Source organism: Gavia stellata, unplaced genomic scaffold (genome assembly GCF_030936135.1).
Source record: "Gavia stellata isolate bGavSte3 unplaced genomic scaffold, bGavSte3.hap2 HAP2_SCAFFOLD_157, whole genome shotgun sequence".
Lineage (NCBI taxonomy): Eukaryota > Metazoa > Chordata > Aves > Gaviiformes > Gaviidae > Gavia > Gavia stellata.
Genome location: NW_026777380.1, coordinates 77,759 through 94,251, shown reverse-complemented (window position 1 = coordinate 94,251; position 16,493 = coordinate 77,759).

The following is a 16,493-nucleotide window of genomic DNA, read 5'->3' as shown; positions in this document are numbered from 1 at the left end:
GAGGCTGAAGCTCAGGAAGCTCTATAGCAGTTATTCCAGCTGCCCACAGATCACAGAGGTGCTTATAGCCACCTTTTCTTCCTACTGCAGTAACTTCTGGCGCCATCCTAAAGGGTGAAAGACATTTTTAGAGAAAATTCTTGCCACAAATCAAACATTCTTCTGTACGCAGCAGTTTACTACTCTTTTTCCTAAACCTCTCAACCTGTAAGCTCACAGCATATACACTTACACAGGTGGATATATACACATGCGTGCACGTGTGCGCGCACGTGTAAAAAGTTACGTAATGTACACATGAAGTTCTCCTCAATCACCTTCTAGTAACTAACAGGCAGCTTCCAAAACAGCTATTTAGCAGGAAGTGGATGAAACCAATCTGCCTCAGGCTGTTCTGCAGGCACACAACAAACTACCCCTCCACAACCAAAGAGCCTAAGGGGTAATTATTCAGCTACAGTAAAACCCAAATAATATCCAAATTCACACACTGCCCCGGAAAGTGATCAACTGACTTTGAAGAGAACAATTCTAACCACAAAAGAAGTCACAAAATGTCAGCTATCTTGTATCCTGAAGGCACGAGACCTGCAGACTCATTGTCACCTCCGCACAGAGCACTCCTTGTTCGTAAAGTCTGCCTCACTGTCATGGCAGAAGACCTCATTTAATTTAACAAAGTACCTTCACATCCTCAGGTGGCAAAAATTAACAGACATAACTGACACATAATTAGGAATACCTACAGAAAACGATTCACTAGGCATTGTCACATGTTTTCAACGGCCAATATGACCACTACAGCTTTTCCATGCTGGCCCTTCTGCTATTTATTTCAGTGCTCTGGAAGGCACTACGCACACGGTAGCTACCGAAAAGCTTTGCTCAGAGTTACCAGATGGTTTCTGGTTAAACTCAGCAGCAGAAAGACAAACAGGGGAGAGGCCACGGTCCTGAGTGCAAAGGGAGCAGAGAACAAACCAAAAGCTATCGGGGGCAATCCTGGGAGCAGCGACAGCCGTCTGGCAGACAAACACTGCGACCTCTGCATCGGGGTCCCGCAGATCAGCCCGCCACCCAAACCGCTTCATGAGCGCTATGCCAACGGCTCTTCCCATCGCCTGCACGGGGGAAGAACAGTCACAGGCAGTAAAAAGAGCAGAATTAACAAAACTACAGATCACAGCCTTGACTGCACAGTCCTTATAAATACCTGGGGAGAGAAAGAGTCTCTCTTTATCCCGAGGAGAACCATTCTTACAAAGACTAGAAGAGGTACAACAGGGCACAGCGAGTGAGCAAGGGGCAGAGCAAAGGAGACATCACAGGCACAGCCAAGCTCTCAGCACCCACGCACCCACCCACCCCACCAGCAGAGACCCAGGCACCCCTCTCATTACCAGCTCTGCAGAACCAAGATTGAATCGTGCAGGGGCTGAATTCTGCACACGAATGCAGCAGCTCTAGAAAACCGGACCACCCCCGAGAGTCATTCCCAGGGACGGAGGACCAGCCCACCATGCCATCCTCCCCAGAAAGCACTTGGTCCAGAATTGGAGCTGTGGGACACCTGCCAGGCTTGAAAGACAGACATGAACATGACTCACTTTAATTCAGCTCAGAATAAAAGCCACAAGTTTACAAAGGAAACATCTCCTTGCTATTCATCAACCTGCCCTCAATCCTGCAAAGTCTCCGACACACGCCTGAACTTACAGCCGTGGGTAGTCCTCTTGACCCAGCGACAGCATGAGAGGGATGAGAAATACAGAGGCCAATTCACTGAAAAACCTTGAAGCTGGTCAAGCGGGGAGAGGGGGGGCAAGGTATTTCTACTTCTCGTTTAGAATCATGGTTAAATTTGATCCTCAAAGCTGAAGGCCGTCTGTGATCTCCCAAATACAATCCCAGCAGCACACAGATGTCAATCTGTCTTACCTGAAATTCTTATTCCGACACCGACAGAGGATGTGACCTGAGCAGCTGAGGTTTACAAGAAGTCTGTGCGCTCAACAGTGAAGTGACACAGGATATATGTCTGGATCCACGTCGCCTGAAAGAAAATGACTCGCCGCTAAAAGGCACACAGGAGGTCCAGAACTGGACTTCAGTTTCAGGGGGGAGTGGGGTTTTTTGGGGGGTGGTGGTGTTACACAAAGACGTACATGTCCATGGACAGCAGAACACAAGCTGTGGAGATCTGTTTCAAACGTTTTTGAAGCCGTTTTCAGCACTAAACAAGCATTGCAAACACACGTCGGTGAAGGATCCACAGCCGTCAGCAACTAAATGAAGTAAATCAGACATGAATTTCATACCTGGGACGTGAACTGGGGCTCCTCGCCCCCGCGCACCCACCCCGCGAGCAAACCCGAGGGGTGGCCCGAGGGAAGGAGGCAGGGCCCCCCTTCTCTCCAGCACCTCCAGCCGGGGCTTCTTCCGCAGCCGCTCCCCAGCCCCGCGTCTGCTCCGCCCGCCCGCCCGCCCCGCTCCGTGCCGGAGAAGACCTTTCCCAGGCGCCGTCCACCCGGGGAAGAAGCGGAGCCGAACCCCCGCGGGAAGGCGTTCCGGGCGAGCGCTGCCCGCAGCCCCGCAGCCCCTCAGGCCCGCTCGCCCCGGGCAGGGCGGAGGGCAGCGCAGCCCTCGGCTCAGCTCCCCGCGGGGGGCGAGGGGACGCGGCCCGGCCGAGCGGCAGATGTCCCTGCCCGCGGCAGGGGCGGCCCGGACGGCCCTGAGGGGTCCCTTCCGACCCAGGCCCGGGCCCGGGCCAGGCCCGTGGGGCCCCGCGCGGGCGGCGGCACAGCCCACGCCGCGGCCGCGCCGGGGAGCGAAGCGAACGAGGCCGCGTTCCCCGCCGCTCCGGGCCGGGCCGGGCCGGGCCGGGCCGGAGAAGACCTTTCCCAGACGCCGTCCACCCGGGGAAGAAGTGGAGCCGAACCCCGGCGGGAAGGCGCCGGCCCCCCCCTCACCTCCGCGGCGCCGAGCCGCGCCCGCCCCTCCCGCGCCAGGGAGGGCTCCGGCAGCGCCCCGCCGCCCTCAGCGCGGGCCGGGGGGCCCGGCGGGACCGGCCCTCCGCGGCGGGGCCCCTCCTCGGGGGCGGCTCTCCCGCGGCGAGCCCGCCCCGGGAGCGGGCCGGCGGGGCAGGGCGCCGGCCCCCGCCGCCGCCTCGTCGGGGCCGGCGGGAGTCGCTCGGGAGCGCCCGGCCTGCGGGAGGGCAGTCTGCGGACCCCCCCGCGAGGGGTTCCGCGGCCCGGGGGGAAGCGCCGGGAGGGCAGCCGGCAGCCGGCAGCTCCCCCCCGCCGCCCCCCCGGGTCTGCAGCGCCGGGGGCCGAGCGCGGAGCGCAGACGGGGCGAGCGGGCGCCCGCGCTGCCGCCTCCCGCGGGGCCCTGCCGGGGTTTCCCCGGGGACGACCGGCGGCTCGAGAGGCGAAGGAGCAGCCGCCCGTACAGCGGGAGGGAAAGCACCGTCCCTGGGGCCAGACCCAGCCCTGCCGCGGCGGCAGAGCTTGGCGAGGGGCGAATCCGGTCCCTTGGCCGGGAGGGGAGTGGGGCGTGAAGGTGCGCGCTGGGTCACCCCTCCTCCGCTGTCTTTAATGCACAGCTTTAGCTCCCTTCCCCGTACCCAGCTCCGCCGGAGCTTTACCAGAGGTTGATCCCAGCGACTAGATCCCTTGTTATCCAGGCACTCGTGTGCAGGAACTCTTATTCTCTTCTTTAGGAACTCTTCTTTAATCTGGTGTTTTTTTCCCACCCTCCATTCCACCCTGATCTGAGAGGCTGTGGTCAGGCACCGGTCAGAGAAATTTATTTTAAAAAGAAACGGAAATCATCCATAGAACACCGAGGAGTTCAGAGCTTGTGAAGTGTGGAGCACGGTGGCGAGCTGAGCTTTTAGTGTTTTCTTCTTTGCAGGAAGAACCCGCAGCACAAGCTAGAACACAAGCGCCGTGCACCTCCAGGTAAGCCAAGTTGTTTAACACAGCTCGGGGGGGGGAGGGGGAGGGGAAACCAACCCCAACCCAGCAATGGATCGAAAAAAAAGGGAATGAAATGCTTTCAGCTACTGTAAGTGAAGAGCACTGTATTTGCAGCTTGCTGCGTCTTACGCTGCGCTCTCGCGAATTAAAGATGGTATAGTGTGGTATTACCGGATCTCTGTATTCTGCTTCCCCCCCTTCAGAGCTGGAGTCTCACGGTGAAAACAGGGAATATATTCAGGAGTTACTGAAGTGTTTCTCAGCATTTCCAATGGACACTTTGCCTTTTTTGGTGCTTTTTCTTGATGATTGGAGTTGGAGACTTTTTCCGCTTGAAATCCCAATGCAATAAACAATTGAGAGCGGAGCAGAGCCGTCATGGCAATTTAATGTGTTTAATGTGTTTTACTGCAAACAATCGGGATTATGACATTTTTAAGGAGAAATTGCACCCCGGCTGTTACTGAAATTCGTAACCAAGAAAACTCTCCAAACCAAATGATAGTTTAGAAAGCCGACACTGGTTTATTGCAGCGCCGGGTGCATGGGGGATTTCTCCCACACCGGGTTAAAATCATGACAGGTATTTAAAACAGTTGACAAAGTTAGTTATGCTTACTGGCTCTACCCCTTAATTAACTCTTGGTTAATACCTTTCTTACTTCATCTTATAGTTCTCTTTTAATTCACCGCGCATGCTCAGAGAGTAGGGGTCTTAACTGGGTTGGGGGCTTTTCTAGCTAGGAGGTGTGTTCTTTAGCATTATCATGAGGTTATAGCGAGACAGGTTAACTCTAGGGCACTATTTTGGCATTCCATTCTATTTTTCTAAGATTCGTCCTTGCGTTAATCATTATTGCTAGTTAGTAGAGAGTTAGTGAAGACATTCTTTCTCTCTAATATGTCTAAGAGCCAGGTGCATTTGTTATGAAGTATCTTCTTTACGTTCTTCTAACTCTTCTTACTTGTTCTTAACACTTGTTTTTGACCTTGTTTTTCAAGATGTTCTGTAACATTTCCCCCCTTTGAAACGTACGGATATACTTTATAATGTCCAGAAGTCTGAATCCTTCTTACTTGGATTTCAGCAACTAAACAGAAGGTGATTAACCTTGTCACACATTCTCAAATCTATCCCATCCTCTTACAACCTGGAAAAAGAAATAGAATATAAAATATTTCAACTCTAACCTGATTATGCACGCAATAATACTATTAATATCATAATACTATCAATATTATTAATAATAATTTCTAAGAGCCTTACTGAAGCAATTGTGTGGAAAAATCAGTTATCTTATGCATAGTCGATACCAAATCTTCTCAGTGGTTTAGATAGTAGTTCAGTCTGAAGTTCTGGTATTATCATTATATCAGTTCAGCGATGCAGTTAGGCTCATTAATTGCTCGTATGTGATCACGGTTTAGGCTTGGCAACTTTGGTTTTTTTCTTAATTCTTTGGTATCAGTCCCCCCTTTTGAAGTATTTAGATTTTTACTACTTCCATATGTTTCTTTCAGTGGTTCTTTTAGTACAGCCTATGCAGATTCCTAGAATAATCACAATCACAACCACATGAATTACTGCCTCCAACAATGTAGCTAACCATCCTTTTAGAGACCACCCACCTAATTCTTGGAGAATTTTGATAAACCAATTATTTTCCGCTGCCTCTTTTATCACTTTATTGTCTTTTCCTACTTTTCTCATTTTGTCTAATTGTTCTTGCAGGTTTTCAGTGATATTTGGGATGTGGATACAGCAGTGTTCTTTGTCTAACGTAAGATAGCCACACACTCCTTGTTCTTTGACTAATAGCAAGTCTAAGGCCAGCCTATTTTGTAATGTCATTTTAGTGTTAGCTTGGATTTGTTTGTTGATAATTTGGAATCCTTTCTGAGTGGTTCTTGCTAAGGCTTCCACCTGCCAAGTCAGATTTTCTATTAACATTCGATTTTCTAAAGCCCTGGTAATGGGAAACTTTGGAGTGCCCACTCAAATTGTACTGCTGCAGAAGGCTCCGTCCAAGTATCGGGGTCCTTTTCTGTCTCGGTATCTCTTTTAATTCGTCCCCAATATTGAGCTTTGATTGGATTCTTTTTCCATATAGGACATAAGGTCAGTAATCCTAAAATTACTTGTCTAGTTATTGTACTAAGTCGTAGTCAGGTAGTCCAATATCCATCTGATGTGACCCAGGTCGTGTAGCCTGGGGTTGGAACGTCTTGTTTACAATCATTAGTTGAAAAATTTTGGTTTTTACAACGTTCTATCATTGTCAAGGTAGAATTTAGGATTGATATTTCACTATCATTTAGAACATCGGGGCACATCCAATTGGTTCGGCTAACATAAGTAGCCTTCGTTCCCCAATTAAAGCACCAGTCCACATTCCCTTTATGTTTCCAATGTCCTTCCAAAGGTCTAGTCCAAATTTTGAGTTCTGTTCTAAGGTTAGTACATTCTGGAGCGGTGGTTACGATAGGTACTGTATTATTAGTGGCACAGAGTTTCAGTAATCCTGCAGCCTGTCCGCCAGAGGCTGCCAATGCTATTTGCAGAAAATGGCCATCTAAGGGGTGTGATCCCTTGGGACGTTGTTTTTCTGAGCCTCTCCCAAATACTGTTCTGTTGTCCCCTCATCTCCAAAAAGTAGCATCTTGTAACACATCGCTTCCTCTCTGTCTACATTTCTTGTCTTTGTCTAAATAATAAGAGACACTGGCCTGCTTAAAGGCTCCTGTGATGTTGTCATATTCCTCTAGTAAAGATAAATTTACCGGTATAGTGCCCCATGGGATGGGCTGACTGGCCAAGTGAGGGATTGGGATGCATGCTGTAACACTGGTAAGATTATGCATTTTACCAAACCCTTGTATCAAAGTTAGCATTAGGTTTTCATCCAAATCTGTATTGACCTCTCCATCTGTATCAACTCCCGCACTTCCTGACATGGCTGCAAGAGCTATAATCCAGAACTTCATGATTCCTGTGTTAATTGTAAACGTAAAGGTCTCTCTTGTTTGACAGACTACTGTGGTGACGCGACTGGCTTGATCCTGCTGTGCTGTGTCCACGGAGCAACTCCCTCAAGCTTGACAGCAGTATGGGTGGTGAGTAAAACTTGAAGAGGTCCTTTCCACTTCTCTTTCAACGGCTCATCTAACCATGTCCTCAGATACACCCCGTCCCCTGGTTGGTAGTGATGCACAGGCACGTCCAAAGATAGTGGCACGCTCACAGTGATGCACCCGTGGAGAGAGGACAGAACCTTTCCCAGAGAGATAACATATTCTTTTAGGTAATGTCTTCCTGCAATTTCAGGATTAACTCCTGTTTCAGTCATCTGATAAGGTTTACCGTATGTGATCTCAAAAGGACTAACCTTTTCTTTGGTTCTAGGCTGGATGCGTATCCGTAGCAAAGCTAAGGGGAAAGCATCCAGCCACTTCATCTGAGCCTCCTGGCAAATATTACTTCTCTGTCTTTTTAGGTTTTGATTCATTCTTTCTACTTTTCCACTTGCTTCAGGTCTCCATGGGGTATGGAGAGCCCATTTTACCCCTAATGCTTTAGTCAAACTTTGAACAGCTTCTGCTATGAAGTGTGGGCCCCTATCTGAAGATAGTCCTATGGGTACCCGAAATCTTGGTATTATTTCCTTCAGTAGCACTTTTGCTACTTCTTTTGCTTTGTTGGTGCAACAAGGGAAAGCTTCTGGCCAACCTGAGAAAGTGTCTAACATTACTAAAAGATACCGGTACCCATTTTGCCGCGGTAATTCGGAAAAACCTATTTGCCAATAGTCTCCTGGACTGTTTCCTCGCTTTGTCACCCTTGGTAAAGGTCTTCAGGGTAGGTGAGGATTATTCTTCAGGCATAACTCACATTTCTTCACTATGCTCTTAATTATTCCAGTCATTCAAACACTTAGCACTTGTGGTTTTAGTGCTTCCACCATGGTTTCTATTCCCCAGTGAGTTTCTTGGTGTTGTCTATTGGCTATTTCACGCACGATTTCTTGTGTAACTATTACTTGGTGCGAAGGGTTCACCCACCATCCTTCTTGATTTTTGTTTGCTTTCAGTAGGTTAGCCAATTGATTGTCTTCTGGTGTATATTGCAGACTCTTAGGTCCCAACCTCTGAACCTTTTCTGGCCAAACTAGCAATATTTGACCTTCAGCTGCTTCTCTCGCAGCTCTGTCTGCCTTGCGGTCCCCTACATGCGTTGGGCTATTTCCAGTTTGATGTGCCTTGCAATGCATAATTGCCACTAATCGGGGTAGATGAATTGCTTGTAATAGTTGTTGGATCCTTGGCCTGTATTTGACTGGGGATCCCTGCGATGTTAGAAGTCCCCTTTCTTTCCAAATGGCTCCGTGAGCGTGGACCGCTCCGAAGGCAAATTTTGAATCTGTCCATATATTAACAGTTTTACCTTTTGACAGTTCTAATGCTCTCAGTAAGGCTATGAGTTCTGCTTTCTGGGCTGAAGTGTTAGATGGCAGAGCTTTGGCCTCAATGACTTCCTTACCACTTATTACTGCATAACCTGATTTTCGTGTTCCATTCCGCATAAAGCTGCTACCATCTACGAACGGGTCCCAGTCCGCATTTTCTATTGGTAGGTCTTTCAGGTCTGGTCTGCTGGAGTACGTCTGTTCTACTGTTTGCAGACAGTCGTGTGCTAATTCTTCTCCACCAGCATCGGTAGTTACGAAGGTCGCTGGATTCAGGATCGTGGTTACTTTCAGCTCCACATCGTCTTGTTCCAGAAGAACGGCTTGATATTTCAGCATCCGGCTTGGTGACAACCAGTGTCCTCCTTTTTGTTCCAGCACTGCTGTAACTGCGTGGGGTACAAATACAGTTAATTTTTGCCCGAGCGTCAATTTTCAGGCCTCTTGGATCAGTAATACTGTAGCCGCCGCTGCTCGGAGACATGCTGGCCATCCTTTGCTAACATTGTCTAGTTGTTTTGAAAAATCTCCCACGGGTCTTCTCCATGATCCCAGCTTCTGGGCCAATACCCCTGAGGCAATATGCAGTCTTTCATGCACAGATAATTCAAATGGTTTTTCCAAATTCGGAAGGCCTAGGGCTGGAGCATTCATTAAGGCCTGTTTCAATTTTGTGAATGCTTCTCTGCACTCCTGAGTCCAGACAAGGAGATTTCCTTCCCCTTGTACAGCTTCCTATAGGGGTTTGGGAGTGAGTCCAAAATTTATTATCCACAGGCGACACCATGCGTCCATTCCGGGAAATGCTCTGAGCTCTTGTTTCAATGTAGGTTCGGGAATCTGGCAAACGGCCTCTTTTCTTTCAATTCCAAGACTACGCTGGCCCTGGGAAATTGTGTACCCCAAATAGATTACCTCCTGTTGGGCGTTCTGTGCCTTTTTCCGGGATACTTTGTACCCTGCCAACCCTAAAAAGTTTAGGAGACCTATGGTAATTTGTATGGAATCTTCCTTGTTACTTGCTGCTAGCAGTGTGTCATCTCCATATTGCAGTAAGGTGATCTTTTTATGCATCTTTTGCCAGTCTTCTAATTCTTTGGCTAATTGATTTCCAAGGATCATAGGACTATTCTTAAATCCTTGTGGTAATACTGTCCAGCACAAGTGAGTTTTTCTACCAGTCTTAGGGCTTTCCTACTCAAAAGCGAACGGTTCCTGACTCTCAGATGCTAACGGAAGGGGTGTTGTATTCTGACTGACATTCTGTTAGTAATCCAAAATTTACAAATTGTTCTATTAATGGTTCTAAGCCTTTTCTTGCTTCTAATTTAACTGGATACTGTTTTTGTCTTACCGGTCTGGCGCCTGGTTTCAACTGAACGATTACTGGTTCTGCCGCTCGGGATCGTCCTGGTGTTCCTGAAGGCCATACTAGAGGGGTTACAGCATTTTCAACTTCTTCTGGTATTTCGTGTAACTCGGCTTCGTTCTGTAACATAAAAAGTTGAGGGTCCAAAGCTTTATTTTCAGGAATATGGATTTGGATTTTTCCTTTTGAAAAAGTAATTTGTGCATTCAATTTACTTCATATGTCTCGTCCTAATAGCGGCACAGGGCAATTAGGAATATAAAGAAATTGATGGGTTAACACCCTTTTGCCAATTCCAAACTTCAAAGGCTGGAAAAACGGCCTATTTTCTTTCCGCCCTGTGGCACCAATAATTGATGTGCTTTGATTACTCAAATTAGCCTTGCCTGTATTCAATACTGAGTAAGTGGCCCCCATATCTACTAAAAATTGTACTTCTTCATTCCTCAACTTTACTATAACCAGGGGTTCTGTTGGGGAGGGTTTCTGAATCTTCCCCCGGTCTCCCTCAGTCTGACTCTAATGTCATCATGTTAACAGCCTGACTTGGCATTTCCTCCAGGCCTTGTCCTCTTAACTGTGGACGCTCCCTTTTCCAGTGTCCTTTCTGCTTACAGAAAGCACACGGATCTTTCTCCAAGGATATTCCGGCCCTTTGTGCTTTACAGGGAAATCTTCTCCCCTTCTTAAATCTGTTATCACGTATTTAAGAATTATTATTGAAATCCACATTCATCACACAATCTTTACAAACTTCACTCACAGCAACAAAAAGCAATTCCCCACACCAAAATCAAACCCACAATTACAACAACAGAAATCCGCATTCATCCCACTCTCTAACATTGTCCAGTCCATGCTTTGCCCATTACCTCTCCCAATTACTATCCTTATCTCAAATTCCTCCTCCTGTTGCTCTTCTTCCCATTTCTCTTTATACTTCTTGCATCGCCTGCCGATACTACATGCTGAACAACAACGCTTAGGTGTTTTCTTATTTTCTGCCTCTAGCGCCAATACAGCACTTTCACCTTCCATCAAGCCACGCTCCCTACGTATATCATAATTATCCCGCAACGCAAAGAACAAATTCACATATGGTATCTCATGCCATTTTCCTTCGCATCTACAGAACAGCATTAATGGCAACACAGTATTGTAGCTTATACTTCCATTCTTAGGCCATTTCTCCTGATCATCCAGAGTATACAAGGGCCACCAATGACTGCAATATTCTACCAGCTTTTTCCGAGCAAGGGATCACCCCCCAACTTGCTCCAGTGGTTTAGTATACACCCTAGAGGAGAGCGCTTAAGAATTCCCCCTTCAGTAGACTGTCCATCTCCCACTGTATAAAATTACCACGTAGGTGTGCCCAAGCCAAACCAAAATCCAGACTCCGGGCGTCCCCGTAGTAGTGTACGGATTACACAGTCGTGCACTGCCAATACCAATAGCTCAACAACGCGTACTTAATTCAGATATGACTTCCTTGCAGGCAACCAATATCAATACCAATCCCAATACTAATGCCAATACCAATGATGTCATTAGTCTCCCAGAGAGCTGTCGCAGAAACTCACCCGACCAGGGAATCGGAGGGCCTCCCCGAAAATACTCTGGTGCGTGCTGGAAAATCGTAGCGAAGAAAACTCTCCAAACCAAATGATAGTTTAGAAAGCCGACCTTGGTTTATTGCAGTGCCTAACATGCACACCGACTTAAAACCATGGCAGGTATTTAAAACAGTTAACAAAGTTAGTTACGCCTACTGGTGCTACCCCTAAATTAACTATTGGTTAGTACCTTTCTTACTTCATCTTAAAGATACAGTTCTCTTTTAATTCAATACGCATGCTGAGAGTAGGGGGCTTATTTGGGTTGGGGGTGTTCTCTAGCTAGGAGGTGTGGTTTTCACATTACAATGAGATTATAATGAGGCAGGTTAACTTTAGGGCACTGTTTTGGCAGTCCATTCTATTTTTCTAAGATTCGTCCTTGCATTAATTGTTATTGCTAGTTAGTGGAGAGTTAGTGGAGACAGTTTTTATCTTTAATATGTCTAAGTGCCAGGTGTGTTTGTTATGAAGTATCTTCTTTCCATTCTTTTTCACTTGTTTGTGACCTTGTGTTTTGAGATGTTCTGTAACACTGTGGCAGTACCTTGCTGCCTGAACTTCATCCAGAGCCTGCCCATCTTCTTGTGCATTGTCTCCAGGCAATCCCAGCCTCAGTTACTGCCCTGCTAACCTCTATGTCAGACATTCCCCTTGAAATGGGATTACCTTCTTGAGGCTTGTAAATTTTCTTCTGCATTTACAGAAGGAGAGCTGGCTGGATTAAATGGTTTCATAGTATTAAGGAAAAGGAAAACCTAGGAAGCATTACACTTGTTGGGGCCAAGGACTTTGTTTTAAAAAGCAGTGGGGAAAAAACCATTTACTCTTTTTGGGTTTCATGGCTGTACGGCTAATGTCAGGGTCTCCAAAATGTAGGCATTTGAAATCTTGTCTTGATTCAGAGCAGGAGTTGAGAAACAGTTCAGGGTTTGGAAGTGAGATGTAAACTAAGCAAAAAGTGAGGAAACAAAACAGATTCCCAGCATGGGAATAAAAAGGGAGAAAGGAAACCCAGGGCTGTGCCTTGAGGTCTGTGCTAGCAGAAGGATCAATGTTCTCCCCTGCAATGGGGGATTGCATTGCTCAGAGGAAGTCAGGGGGAAACATGGCTGAAAGGGGCCAACTTTATTGTCCTTCTTTTTTCAGAAGAAAACAAGTATGAACGCTGCTTGGACAAAGAGGATTATGGGCTGCCTGTTTGGGACTTCATGATTGGCACTTCATGAGGTTGCAGTTAGGTAAGTGATCTCACTGCAGTTATTCAGGAGGAAAAGTTTTGATAGCATCTAAAATGAATGAGTGTTGCAGTCGTATTCCTTTCTTTAACCGAGTGCTGGAGTTTTTCCTTTATGGGTTGAAGTGGGGGTAGTGGATGCTCCCATCTGCATCCCTGTGATGGTGTAAGCTGTCTGCACCAGCACTTCCCTGCTCTCCCTGGATCCTCATTGCAGCTCTGGTCGTTGCCTTTGCTGTGGCTCTGTCCTCTGCAAGACGCCAGACGTGTCCAGTTATTCTGTGGGTTTGGTCTGGTGAGTGCAGCACTGGTGACAGGAAAGATATGTTTCTGATGTGCCTGTTTCAACCCCCCGCCCAGGGGCTCTGGTGTTGGTGTTCAGAAGCTAGACAGTGCCTGTGCTGTCAGGTCTCATCTCAGAGCCTGCAGCAGGGCTTTTGGGGATGCTGGCTGATAGTGCTCTGTGTCCCTCTAGCACTGCAGCAAAGGAGAGGTTACTAATGCAACATGGCTGCCTGTTGCCCTTGGCTGTATGCTCATTTGTTTCTGCAGGAAGGTAAGAGCTATGTAAACACCACTTCTCAGGGGATGGGGGGAAGGATTTGGAGCCCTGTAGAGCAGCTCCCTGCATGGCTTAACTGTTACCTGTGCCTCTAAGGAGACCAGGGCCAAGAGCCTGCTTTGGTCAGACCCTGCTAGGGTGGAGAAGGGTGGCTTGTCTGAAGTGCTGAGGTGGGTGGCTTGCTTCTGCGCTGGGCTGTGTGCAAGTGTGATCCCCCCCTCTCTGTTTCCTTGGGACTAGCTGCAGTCTGTGCTGCTTGAAACGTGTCCTTTGAGCCAGAAACACAGGCAGCCAACTGAGAGCCACGTGTGAATCGGGAATAGTGGCTCCAAGCTGAACCTAATGGTGAGAGTTGGATATTGTGAAGGAAAACAGAGGCGAGCTCATGGGGCAGAGAGGGTGTTGGCAAGGGAAGAGGGCCTTGTTGGTCCCTGTGGGGTTGTATGTACAGCCCCAGGAATGGAGAAGGAGCAGCGATGTAAACCCTGTAGCTCCTCTGAGTTCATGGTCCTGAGCTACCGTGGTGGTGTGAATTTCAGCTTCTGCGCTGTCTTTTTGAAAGTGTGGGTCTCCCCTGGGGAAGATGGCTGATGCTTCATTTTGTGGCTAGCTTGCAAGTGTTCTGGAACTGATAAGCCCTGTCCTGAGGAAGAAGCCTGGAAGAGACGTGGTCTTCCCTATCTCAGCTACACCTGTGCATCTGGCAGCAAGCTCTGTGAGAGGGATGGTCTGTCTTATGACTTTTCCACCTGCAAGCATGGTGAAGCCCAGGACTGGGTCAGAAAGCGGTGGCTGCAGTCTTCTACATCCTGCAGGGCATCCTGAACCATGTGTGTAGGTTTGCAAAGTACGTACACCCATGTTGATTTTAATTTCAGGTCTGTTGCTGTTCAAAAATGGCAGCTGGGCAGGGCTGCCTGGTGTCTGTATCCATCAAGAGCCATGGTTATGGTGAAGAAGCTACTGGACAAGCTGGCTGTGGCCTCCCCCTGCTCAGCTGCCAGCACTCTGGCTGGTAGCGTACACCTGCAGCGACACCTCCCCACTGTGCTCTCTGGGAATGCAGTGTATTCCTACCCCTCAAAGTCCCCGTTAGCTCAAAAAAGTAATAATCTGCAGTGTTCACCTTCTCTGCCATCAGAAATGAAGCAGCTTTGGCAGAACGCGTGTGTTTTGCAAAACGCCAGAGTCCACTGAGTGCTTTGTGCACAAAAGCCGAGAGAATCCAAGAAAGCTGCTTTTTGCAGAGGGCACCAGTCCCCTTCAGCTTGCTCACCAGGGTCTCCGTGGCTCACCTTTCATGGGGCTGCATCAGCTATTCTGTGCTGCCTGCCAGGATTTTGTCTGGGTGTTTAAGGCCCTGGCAAAGGGAGTTGACCTCCCTCGGGGCTGGGAGCAGGTTTTGCAAGGGTTACCCAGGCTCTCCTTGTAGTGATGGGTGCTGCAGGGAGGCTGAAGAGCCTGGCTGAGCGCAGGGATAGAGCTGGGGCCCTCTGGGTGCTGCGCTTCTGTAGCCTGGGTGGCTGAAATTAGCTCCTGCAGAGTGTCTTGGTGTGGTCTTCCCAAGTGGTGACCTCTTCAGGGCTGTCATTTGGAATTTCCACAGTGATAAACCGTGTTGCTGTGCGTGCTGGTGTAGTTGCCCTCCAGGTGATGGGCTTGGGTATGTCCAGCCCAGGGTCTGGCAAGAGCGGATGGAGATTTGCTGGGAGTTGAAATAAGGGAGTTAATGTATGAGAGTTGGGATGTGGGAAGAGGAGCCAAGGAGAAAAAGGCTTTGGAGTCAAGGCATGCGCATAAAAAAATGTCAGCGTATGTTTCTCTCTGTCCGGCATGTTTGAGCTCCCCCGTCCCAGGCTTCTCTTGTACTGTGAGTTCTGCTTTACTTTGGATTGAACCTGTCTAGGAAAAAAAACCCGCCTAAACTTTGTGCAACATCTGTAAGATCTCGCTGGGTCTTCATCTAGATGAGAAAGTAGAGTGAAATAGCCAGGCTACGGGATCCATATCCCAATGTCCACCTGGTAGAGTGGGGGTGAATAAGCTGGCCTCTGCTGCTGTGAGGCGGATGGAAGGAAAGCAGTGGCTGGGAAGAACTGCAGGTCACATCTTGCCCCGGTTACCTGACCTCGGAGCCCTGCGTTTCCGTCAGTTAATGACCGGCTCGTCTCTGTGGCAGTGTAGGGAACATAAGGCAAAAATGAGTTGACGCATGGTGGGAGGAGGATGAGCCCAGGTTGTGCTCATGCTGAAGGCACCGGAGGGTGATGTGCTGCATACCAGGGGTGACACTTTATTGCGTGCATTTGTATTTTGTCGCTCAGTCCTTGGAAGAGACTGTACGCTGAGAAGCAGACGTTGCGCTACGTGCCTGTCCTGTGGCACTGGGTGAGCCCTGCCTGAAGGCTTGCTGTTCCCCAGGAGCAGAATGCACGTGCCCCCAGGTGAAGTGCGTTAACGGCTGTGGGTCTTCTCAGGTCTAGTTACTTAGGCAGGAGCCTTTTTGTTGGAGAGGAAGTGTGGGGAAGAGGAACAGGTGACCTGTTCTTTTAGATAATGATTTCACGCTTTGCAGTCCTGTGGCATTTGCCCAAGGCTCAGAGTTTGAAGTGTCCTGCATGGCTTCTTAAGGAAATACCAGTGATGCTGACTGTGAAGCAGGAATTAACCTCCAGATATCTGCTTTGGAAGTGCTGTTGTTTGCCATCGTAGGCAACTTGAGTTTTCCACCATGATGGAAACAGCCGGTTCTGTTTTCCTAGTCGCAGAAGCATCTCTGGCCTTGAAATGGGCATGAGGGATTTGAGGAGAACTCTGCAAGCCCTGAGCTCCCTTTAGCCCTGTGTCAGCCCCTGCACAAGAGTGCTGGGCAGAGGCACTGGGGTGAAATGCATCGGTTTGAGTGGACCAGCAGTGTGCCCCGTGATGGAGCTCAGAGCCCATCTGGAGCTCCTCAGTGAGGGAGTGAGGGGGAGCCTGGCTTCAGCGAAGAGTGTAGAGCTGTGTCTGTTGGGCTGTGCTTGTCGGGGTGTACCTATTACAGCGCTTCCCTGAGAAATGACAAGGTTGGCTGTGCCGGTTTGTGCATCGGTGTCAGGCTGTGCCGAGCGCCCCGCCACAGGCAGACTGGGAGGTGCGAGGTGGCAGCCGAGCAGGTGAGCCGGTTGGACTGGGGTGCGAGTTATCACCCAGAGAGCAGGAGAGGAGCAGATAGTCCCTTTTGAGGGCAGAGCTGGCACCTCTATGGGGCGTGTGTGAGTTGATTTTTA